Source organism: Brienomyrus brachyistius, chromosome 12 (assembly GCF_023856365.1).
Source record: "Brienomyrus brachyistius isolate T26 chromosome 12, BBRACH_0.4, whole genome shotgun sequence".
Classification (NCBI taxonomy): Eukaryota; Metazoa; Chordata; class Actinopteri; order Osteoglossiformes; family Mormyridae; genus Brienomyrus; species Brienomyrus brachyistius.
In genome coordinates, this window is record NC_064544.1 from 27,835,132 (window position 1) to 27,843,534 (window position 8,403).

An 8,403-nucleotide genomic window follows, 5' to 3' on the forward strand; every position below is an offset into this window, starting at 1 on the left:
AGAGACTCGCCTTCATTGCCACGCTGCAATGAAATTCAATGGACCTGAGTTCCAATTTATGGTTGTAATTACGCATAAGTTACACAATTACCTTCCGCCCTCCAGACCGCTATCTATGACCTCAAGCCCACCTCGTACAACTTCGATCACCCGCTACTCCCCTTCGCAACCACTGTCCAGTACCTGTCCTGTACATGGAGATATTTTTTCTTACTTTACAATTAGCTGTTTTATTACTGTCACGGAGTGCTCCATAAGCCCGCGGAATTGGTTTTACACTGTAACGGTCGCGTAAAAATCCAGTCATTAACACAGTGAAAGCAGAGTAAATCCATATCTCATATTCTGCTGGGCAAATTACTAGTTGAACTACAATTTATTAACGACGTCTAGGTAACGAAAAAATAACTTTATATAACTCGATAAGTCTGAACAGTGCCTGTCCTTGCAATATTGACATTTATGAAATGCGCGAAAAGAAAGCCTTTCCCTAACACCAAGCAAATGACTTATTTAAAAGTTCTTGAACTGCGGTTAAATTTAAGAAACGCTCATGCATGTAGCCGAAATGTGATATAAGAGGTTAACGTCATCTCATTCATTCTTGGAAGAGTTAAAAACTGAGGACTTCATATTCTCTACCTGTCCATCTTTCTTTAAGGGCTTTTTTTTCCCTCCAACTTTTTTTCTATCCAAAGTAAATGTGCCCAATGTTTGCACTGCGCAATGTAAAGGATTTCTGCTTTTTTATTATATTTTTCTAAGAAATACTTCAGCTTCGTAGTCGAGTAATGGACGGTCTAAAAATATTTCTATTGCCCTATATTGCCGCCTAGTGGTGTCAGCGCAGAAGCGCTCGTCGCAACTGCTCTCGACTTCGTAAACCTACTGCCTGGGTCGGGTGAAGTTCAAGATAAAAACGACCGCCGTTATTGCGTCAGTTTTATTAAAAGATTGGGTTGTTCTTTGGAAATGATTAATTCCCGGGTACCGAGAAAACCTCCAAGTAACATATTTAATAACATTAGCTATAGTCTATAAAATATCTCATCTTGATACAGAAAACAGAATATAAAAGGATGTGTAATCTCACGTCGCAAGTATATTTGGCACATATAAAAACATACAACGTTTATGTATACAGTGAAATTTTTGCCATCCACTCCTAACAATATTTTAAAAAATAAAGATGTAACAAAACATGAGATAAAATATAAAAGGCAAATAAAAACAATAAAGTACAAAAAAATAGAAATAATACACATATATGTATTCGCATAGGTCTGATTTCCTGCCATAAAATGCAAAGTGATAGATGAGCAGAATAGTGCAAGAACAGAACGAATGCGAGTAACATTCGTCAAATGAAGCGGAGAGTCTGTTGTTCTGGGATATATTATAATTTTAGTTTTAACATTGGAAATGATTAGTTACTAGGTATTGAGCGAGTGTCATATATAAAAGAAAACAAATCTTCATGCTGTTCAAAAGTCAAAGCTTTTTGTAACGGATTGTACCGTATAAATCGTCTTCTTTCGCTTGATGCACGCATTTCACTACCGACAAAATGCGAAGTTACCCCAGACAGCGCAAATTACTCACTTTGCGATCACTTTATAATTTCTTCCCTCCGTGTCATTTTTCTGAATTTGAATATAAATCTAATCTAGCCTATAATCAGTACCCAAATCCTATACGAAAGATCGTTATTGAACATGCAAAATTATAACACTTCTAACCGAGTCATGTGCAACTTATGTATACTTTTCAGTTTTATTTTATTGTTAAATAAAGTTAGCTAATTTTCCGTTATATCCTGTATTTGTAATACATTCCTGCTTGACAGTAATCAACATGTAATATATTGCGTTTAACTGGTGAACGACGTAATGAACCGTTTATCATTACAGTAAATTTTTATTTGCTCGCAGCCATAAGTGTCAGAAAGAAGTCAATTTGAAATAAATTGTGCGATCGCTGCCTGTGTCTCTCTTTCCAAATGCATGAAGTCTGACATAGTCTTTGCTACACACAGGCGACTCTATTTGCAGGACGGTTTGCGGAGTCCGCGGGTTTGCGCCCGTGCGCCGTCACGCCTGCTGTGTGCGCGGCGCAGCGCGCTCAGTCGGCGGGGGTGAGCCTCTCCTACGTGCGAAGCTGAGCTGCTCAAGGAGGGGGATTTTCTGTCCTCACGAAACTGGAAACAGAGCCATAAGATCACGTTATGCACGAAACAGAAATATGTCGCATTTGTGCGCTATTTAACTTTTGTCTGTGGTTAGGGTATTTCAGAGCATCAGTTTGTGTAGCCTACAGTTTATAAGGGAGAGTTCAGAGTCTGCGTCTTTTAAAACTTTATCGTTTGCCTACATGTCTAATTTTATTACTCGATACTTATAAGCTTGTGTCCTCGTGGTTTTTTTCTTTTGCCGGTAGTACACAAGCTAATTACAAATAATCCAAATAATCCCTGCTGACTGAATTATACGGATGTGCATTCTGTGGCCACTTTATTAGGAATACATAGTACCGTTTAGAACCTACTATTGCTACCACACACACTTGAACAGAGAAGCCTTTCGACACGCCATTGTTATACTGAGATGTTATTTTTCCATTTGTGAATTTCGCTTAGCTTTAAAGAGACTATCGTCAGACCTTTAACAAGGTGTTTTCAGCCACAGAAATGCAGTCGACCGGACGTTTTTGTCCATCACAGCATTCTCTGTAAATTATAGACATTTTAGTGCGTAGAAGCACATTGCAGCCTGGAGGGTCTGAGCTGTTTTATCCACCACGTCCGAGACCAACGATGACGTCACAATGTTCAGTTTGGCTAAGACGTCATGCTTAGCCAAACACTTACTGGACCTCTTGACCTGCCTGCATGTTCCATATGTTGGACTGTGGCCACATGGTTCAGTGTTTGGATGTTGTTGGTTGTTTGCATTACCAAGCAGGTGTACTTAATAAATTAATATACTGGCCACTGCGTGTATATTATAACCAAAATGTCTCACCGTATGCATGTCCATAGCTGTGAATAAAGTTTACTTTTACTTCGAAAAGCAAGTACGAGGACCCAGAGGTTAAGATAAACAGAAGCAAACCGTTACAGGTAGCAAACAACATGTTTGCGCCGTGTGGTTTACAGACAGAAATGCTCACTATACTTTGGTAATGACTGTGTTTTGCAGTGGATGACCTCGGGAATACACCTCGGAGACCTCGACGCAGTCGTCGGTACACATCTGGGAGCCGGACCCAAGAGTGCAGGCTGTCAGAGGGAGCTGCTTCAAAGGTGACGTAAGCTTGGGAAAGAGCAAGCGTCCTTTTCAAAGGCCAGTTATGCATCGAGGGCCATACATTAAAAGGTTATGTGCAGGCGGCGCTCAGAGCAATACCGTCTGCTTTGTGTAAAATCATCTAGCGATGCTTCCCTTTGTAATTCTATAATGTATACAATAGTATTTCTCCTGAAGAACATCTTTTAGGACGATAGAGCTCTATGGATGTTTGCTGAGAGGAAACCAGCTGTCTCACAAGAGACTCCTCTCCTATTCTGACTTCACGAATGTCTCAGTGCACAGGACTGGAATGGGGTTGAAAACCTTTATGCAGCAAAAACTGGAACAAGCAGGTTTTGATACAAATCCCTATAGGCCACCCGTCTTACTGAGTGATGGGTTTTCATTCGTTTTGTCCTGGGTAGATAGACAATTGTTGTTGTGTATTTTCATATTTATAATATGATATGATTCATAATCAAATATAACATGTCTATTTTGATTTACTGCAAATGAAGCAGTTCACCAAAGTGTTAAGAAGTGCTCACCCCCGATCCCCTCAGATACCCAGTACTGTTTGTGTTCAGAGCCTCATACTTCATCTGATTGCAACTTAGTCTGTGAAGTGAATCTTTTTGCGAAGATGAACAAACTTAATGGTAATAAGAGTGAGAAAAAAAGGGGGTATAGTCTAACTTTCTGAGGTGAAAGTATCTGGGTTTTTTAATGACTTAATCTCTGTACAGTCTGGGGATTGAGACCAAGGGATTTGTGATTTATTATCCTAATAGTGATTAATTCCCTGCTTTAAACTACATAAAAGTAAAATTAGTACCTTTTGATCTCCTAGTGTAGGTCACTCTGTTCACTACAAGAAACGTCTGAATTATTCGCCCGTTTGTCAGAGCGCGAGTCCATTGGCCGCAGCCTGCAGAGGAACTTCTCCTCATGTTAACTCTTTCCAGAAGCAATGACAGTCATATCAAAGCACAACTTCTCTGCGGTCGGTCTTGTTCCAATTATTCAGAGTCATCAGCCTGAGCCCATCTGTGGGGACAACCAGACGGGAGAAAATCCAATTAGTGGGCACTGCAGCTCGTTTACATGAGTGAGGTGGGAACGTGTTGGTGCTTTGGGACCCGCTGATGTCACCCAAACAGCAGGGACCATTTCCTGTTATGTGTCCCCTTGTTCAGTCACTCTGGAGCACTAAAGATCTCCCCTGCCTTCACTGTAAGAAAAGGCAATTAGACTGAGCACTAGTAGGGTATTATGAGAGTAATTAAGAGGAGAGTAATTAGACAAAAAAAACCAGGGGTACAGCTACAGATTTTGGTCCCCATGAAAGCCTAACATGTTGGGGCCCTAACCCAGACCAATCCAATTATGTTTCAATTTTTTTATGGCCCCTGTGCCTCTAGGGCCCTTGGAATTGTCCTTACGGCACGCCCTTAATGGCGCCCCCTGCTGGAATGACATATGGGATATTGTTATTAGTTTACGTTTAAACATGTTTTTGACAAATTGAGGTTAAAAAGTTTGGAAATGTTTTTTTTTGTGTGGGAAGTAATAATATTCTTTAGTGAAGAAAATGTAGATTGGAATTGTCCTTGTTAGTTTAATCTAATTATTTATAAGTGAAAATATGTCAGACAGTGGGCATCCAGAGTCACATTTAAGTAATTATGATATGTTGGCCACCATAATACACTACTGGAATGTCACATTTTAGAAAAAGCCCCGGAACCAGGTGTCACACAAAGGGATGGTAAAAGTCAGTCTTCATGCCTATGTCCATAGTGAGGGTTTCAAAACAATCTCAGTTTGAGAGGACTGATCAACCAACTTCAACTACCATGAAACTACTAGCAGTGCCATCTGAGTTTAACGTTCGTAAGAACGGTCTGGAAAACAGCCAAGGAAATCAACCTTGTACCTCTTAAATGAAAGCAGTTTAAATCTGCCTCCAAATACTAAAATAACAAGTTAATATACCATAACATGTACGAATGTCTGGCCTGCGTTTCACTGACCTTCTAAATGATTGCATAACATAATTGCCTTGAAATACGATTCTATTTCTCCAACAGGAAAACAGGACAGTGCGGTGAATATGGCCGATTTGACACCAACACTGAGCTGACTCTGGAACTAAATGGTACCGTATCAGATTTCGTAAGTTCAGATTTAGCGAGGGCGCAAGAGGACTTCAGCTGGAGGTGACGGTTACAACGAAAATCTGATACACTGCATTTCTTAAATATTTTTAAGAAAAGGAATCCTTGAAAAATCAGAGGATCCAATAATATTATTAGACATAGCAGTACTCCTATATGATATTGATACTGAATGTGGCCTTGTGTTAGCTTATTTGTTCAAATGGATGAAAAAGGAAAAGAAAAAAAAGCTAAATTCTCAAAAATGCAAAAGTACAGATGCTACATGTAGTAATTGTTCCTTCAAGCTGGTTATATTTTTATTTATATTTTTGAATCTATTATTAAACCTTTTACCGTTTCCTGGGACAGTCTGGTATGGTCTTTGTGCCACATGCCGGTTTCAGTAGGTGAGACAGTTTGACCGGCGTGGTATTAGATGTGCAACAGTTTCCCTTGTCGGACGAGTACAATGAGCAGGTACAAAGGGAGACCCGCATCAGTATTGGTTGTTATGATACTTTTTACAGAAAATATGCCCTTATGCCCTTTATAATCGCTCGATCAGATTAAAATAGTGATAACAGAGAAATAAAACAGGACGTCTATGGCGCTGAAGTGAAAGCAGGAGGATAATATTTTTTCCAGAACTGCTCATTTTCAGGAAGGTGCATTAAAGGGAAACTGATGCAGGATTCTATGTAGACTTTTATGCACAGAAGCATTTAGTGCCCACATCATTTTAAAGAATTACAGCCACAACAGTTGGATGCAGTAAAGAAATCACATACTGTCTTTCAAAGAACATCTCACAGTTGTGCATTGTGGCAGATACATTGCATATGCTGGAGCGACACAGTCAATGTGTATCTGTAAGCGTGCCTCGCACCTCCCAGGTTGTAGGTTCCATTCCTGCCCCTGACCATCTTTCGCTGCAGTTTGCAAGTTTCCCTTCTGCTCTTGTTAGTTCCCTCCAGCTTTGCCAGTTCCCTGCCGCACTCCAAAACATTGCGGTTTAGGCGAATATCTACGATTGCCTTTCACTTCTGTGTGTGCGCCCCGAGATTGACCGGCATCCCTTCCAGGGCGTACCATGCTTCTTGGGATTGACTACAAGCTTTCGGTGGCCCAGTATTGGATAAGTAATGATAGAAAATGGATGAATGGGTCAATTTTTAAGCACCCTGCGAAATCAGGAGTATGAATGAAAGGCATTAAGGAAGGTAAGGAGAGTGGTTTGGAACAAAAACTAAAAACATTGATGGTTCAAATCTGCTGTAGCCCTTTTCAGTCGGGATTGATAACAGAATCACTCTTACTTACTAAGCACATTAAATATTGCAGAAGGACTTACCCGATGGAGGTTTTACAAATGGGAACTTACACACTTATAAATGCATATAAACATGATGACTGAGGATGTGTTAGGGTCTGCAAATCAGTGAATAGCATATGAGCTGAAGACAGAACGTAGACAACTGATGTTGGAAAGGGTTCAGAAATGTGCAGTGAAGAAGAAGGTAAGCAGCTTTGTACTTTGGTGCAGTGTTTGAGCATCAAGTGGAAGGTAGGTAAATCACAGTGTTTGGATCAGCAGCCTTCCAGTTGGCGTTCAGATTTGGTTTTTAGTACCCCATTCCTTCCACCAGTAGCGAGAGGCTGAAAAAGGTGACTAACTAAGTGGAGGGGTGAGCAGTGATCTTTCTGACTTGCCCCATTGCTCTGGACTTGTGACACTGAAGGGAGGCGACAGCTGTTGACCTTCTCTGTGGACCACACAGCTCATCAAAGCTTGCCCTTGAAGGGGGTAGGAGCTGCCCCGTGCCACACTGCGATGGTTGCCATGATTATGGATCCCGTAGTGGCTGAACTTCCTCAGATGGCAGAGAGTGTGGTATAAAAACCTAACAATATAACATGACAGGAATTGTACCAGAAAAACACCCAGATGTTTAAAGGGGTCAGATTTGTTTACATAAGGAACGAAAAGTATATCGGATTGAAAACAAGCAAATATGTCATGAACAAAAAAGTTTCAAGTTACATGGGGGGAGGGGGGGGACACAGGATAAAATTGACTGAATATAACTCAGATAATGAATGGGGTGCTTCAGCTGACAAATCCTATACAAGCTGTCTATTACAAAACATAAATCTTTATTCAAACCATCTTCCTGTCCAGAAGAGGACTGTTTGCGGTACAGGAGCACTTCTGTGGACAGGGTAAATCGGTCTGAGGACACATGCATGCAGACACGCTGGGGCTCATTCAGAGATCATCCAGTTAACATGAGTCTGAGTCTCTGGGTTGCTAGAGGAAGCTCAGGAAGCAAACACACGTGCTGCTTCTTAATACATGTATTCAATGAAATTCTCCTTCAGCACAAATACTGTAAATGTGTGTACATTCTGATTTGAATCTTTTGGAAATAGCTATGATTTTATTCAGCAACTTATCTGGCCAAACTCCTATTCTTTAATTGAAAGCCAGCCTATTTTCTGGGAGATTTAAATAATAATGATAATTCATGATTTATATAGGGCAGTACTAAAATACAATAGTGTTTTTTGAATACTTCGAAAACATTTCCCCCTGATTTTAAATAAATGCAGATGGTTGATCAATTCCCATAAGGATATAAGAAACAGTCATCATTTTCTCTGTATTTCTAAGCCCATCAAATATGCAGAAGTTACTAATCATGAGTATCAATGTGTTAATACAAGTTCAACCACATGCCAGAAATCCTCCACACATTTCACGTTGCATTTTGAGGGGACTTTAGTTGTTTTGCTTGAAAAGGAATGTTATCTCTCATTAAAAGAACAAGTCGATTAATCTAGAATGAAATTACACTCAAGATCAAATAGTACTCATAACACATAAACATTATACGGCTTGTGCAAAATAATTCTGTGGTTTCTGATTTTGCCCAAAAGCAGCCTTTTGATTTCATGGT

At 40.1% G+C, this 8,403-nt stretch overlaps 1 long non-coding RNA gene across 1 annotated transcript in view; it reads left to right on the top strand.

The window, feature by feature from the left end:
• Positions 1-6,193, top strand: part of LOC125704766 (uncharacterized) — a 10,379-nt gene extending 4,186 nt beyond the window's left edge. The window contains exons 2-3 of the long non-coding RNA XR_007381237.1: positions 3,198-3,301; positions 5,378-6,193. This is a non-coding gene — a long non-coding RNA (uncharacterized LOC125704766). The remainder of the gene's footprint in view (positions 1-3,197; positions 3,302-5,377) is intronic.
• Positions 6,194-8,403: the final 2,210 nt, after the last annotated feature.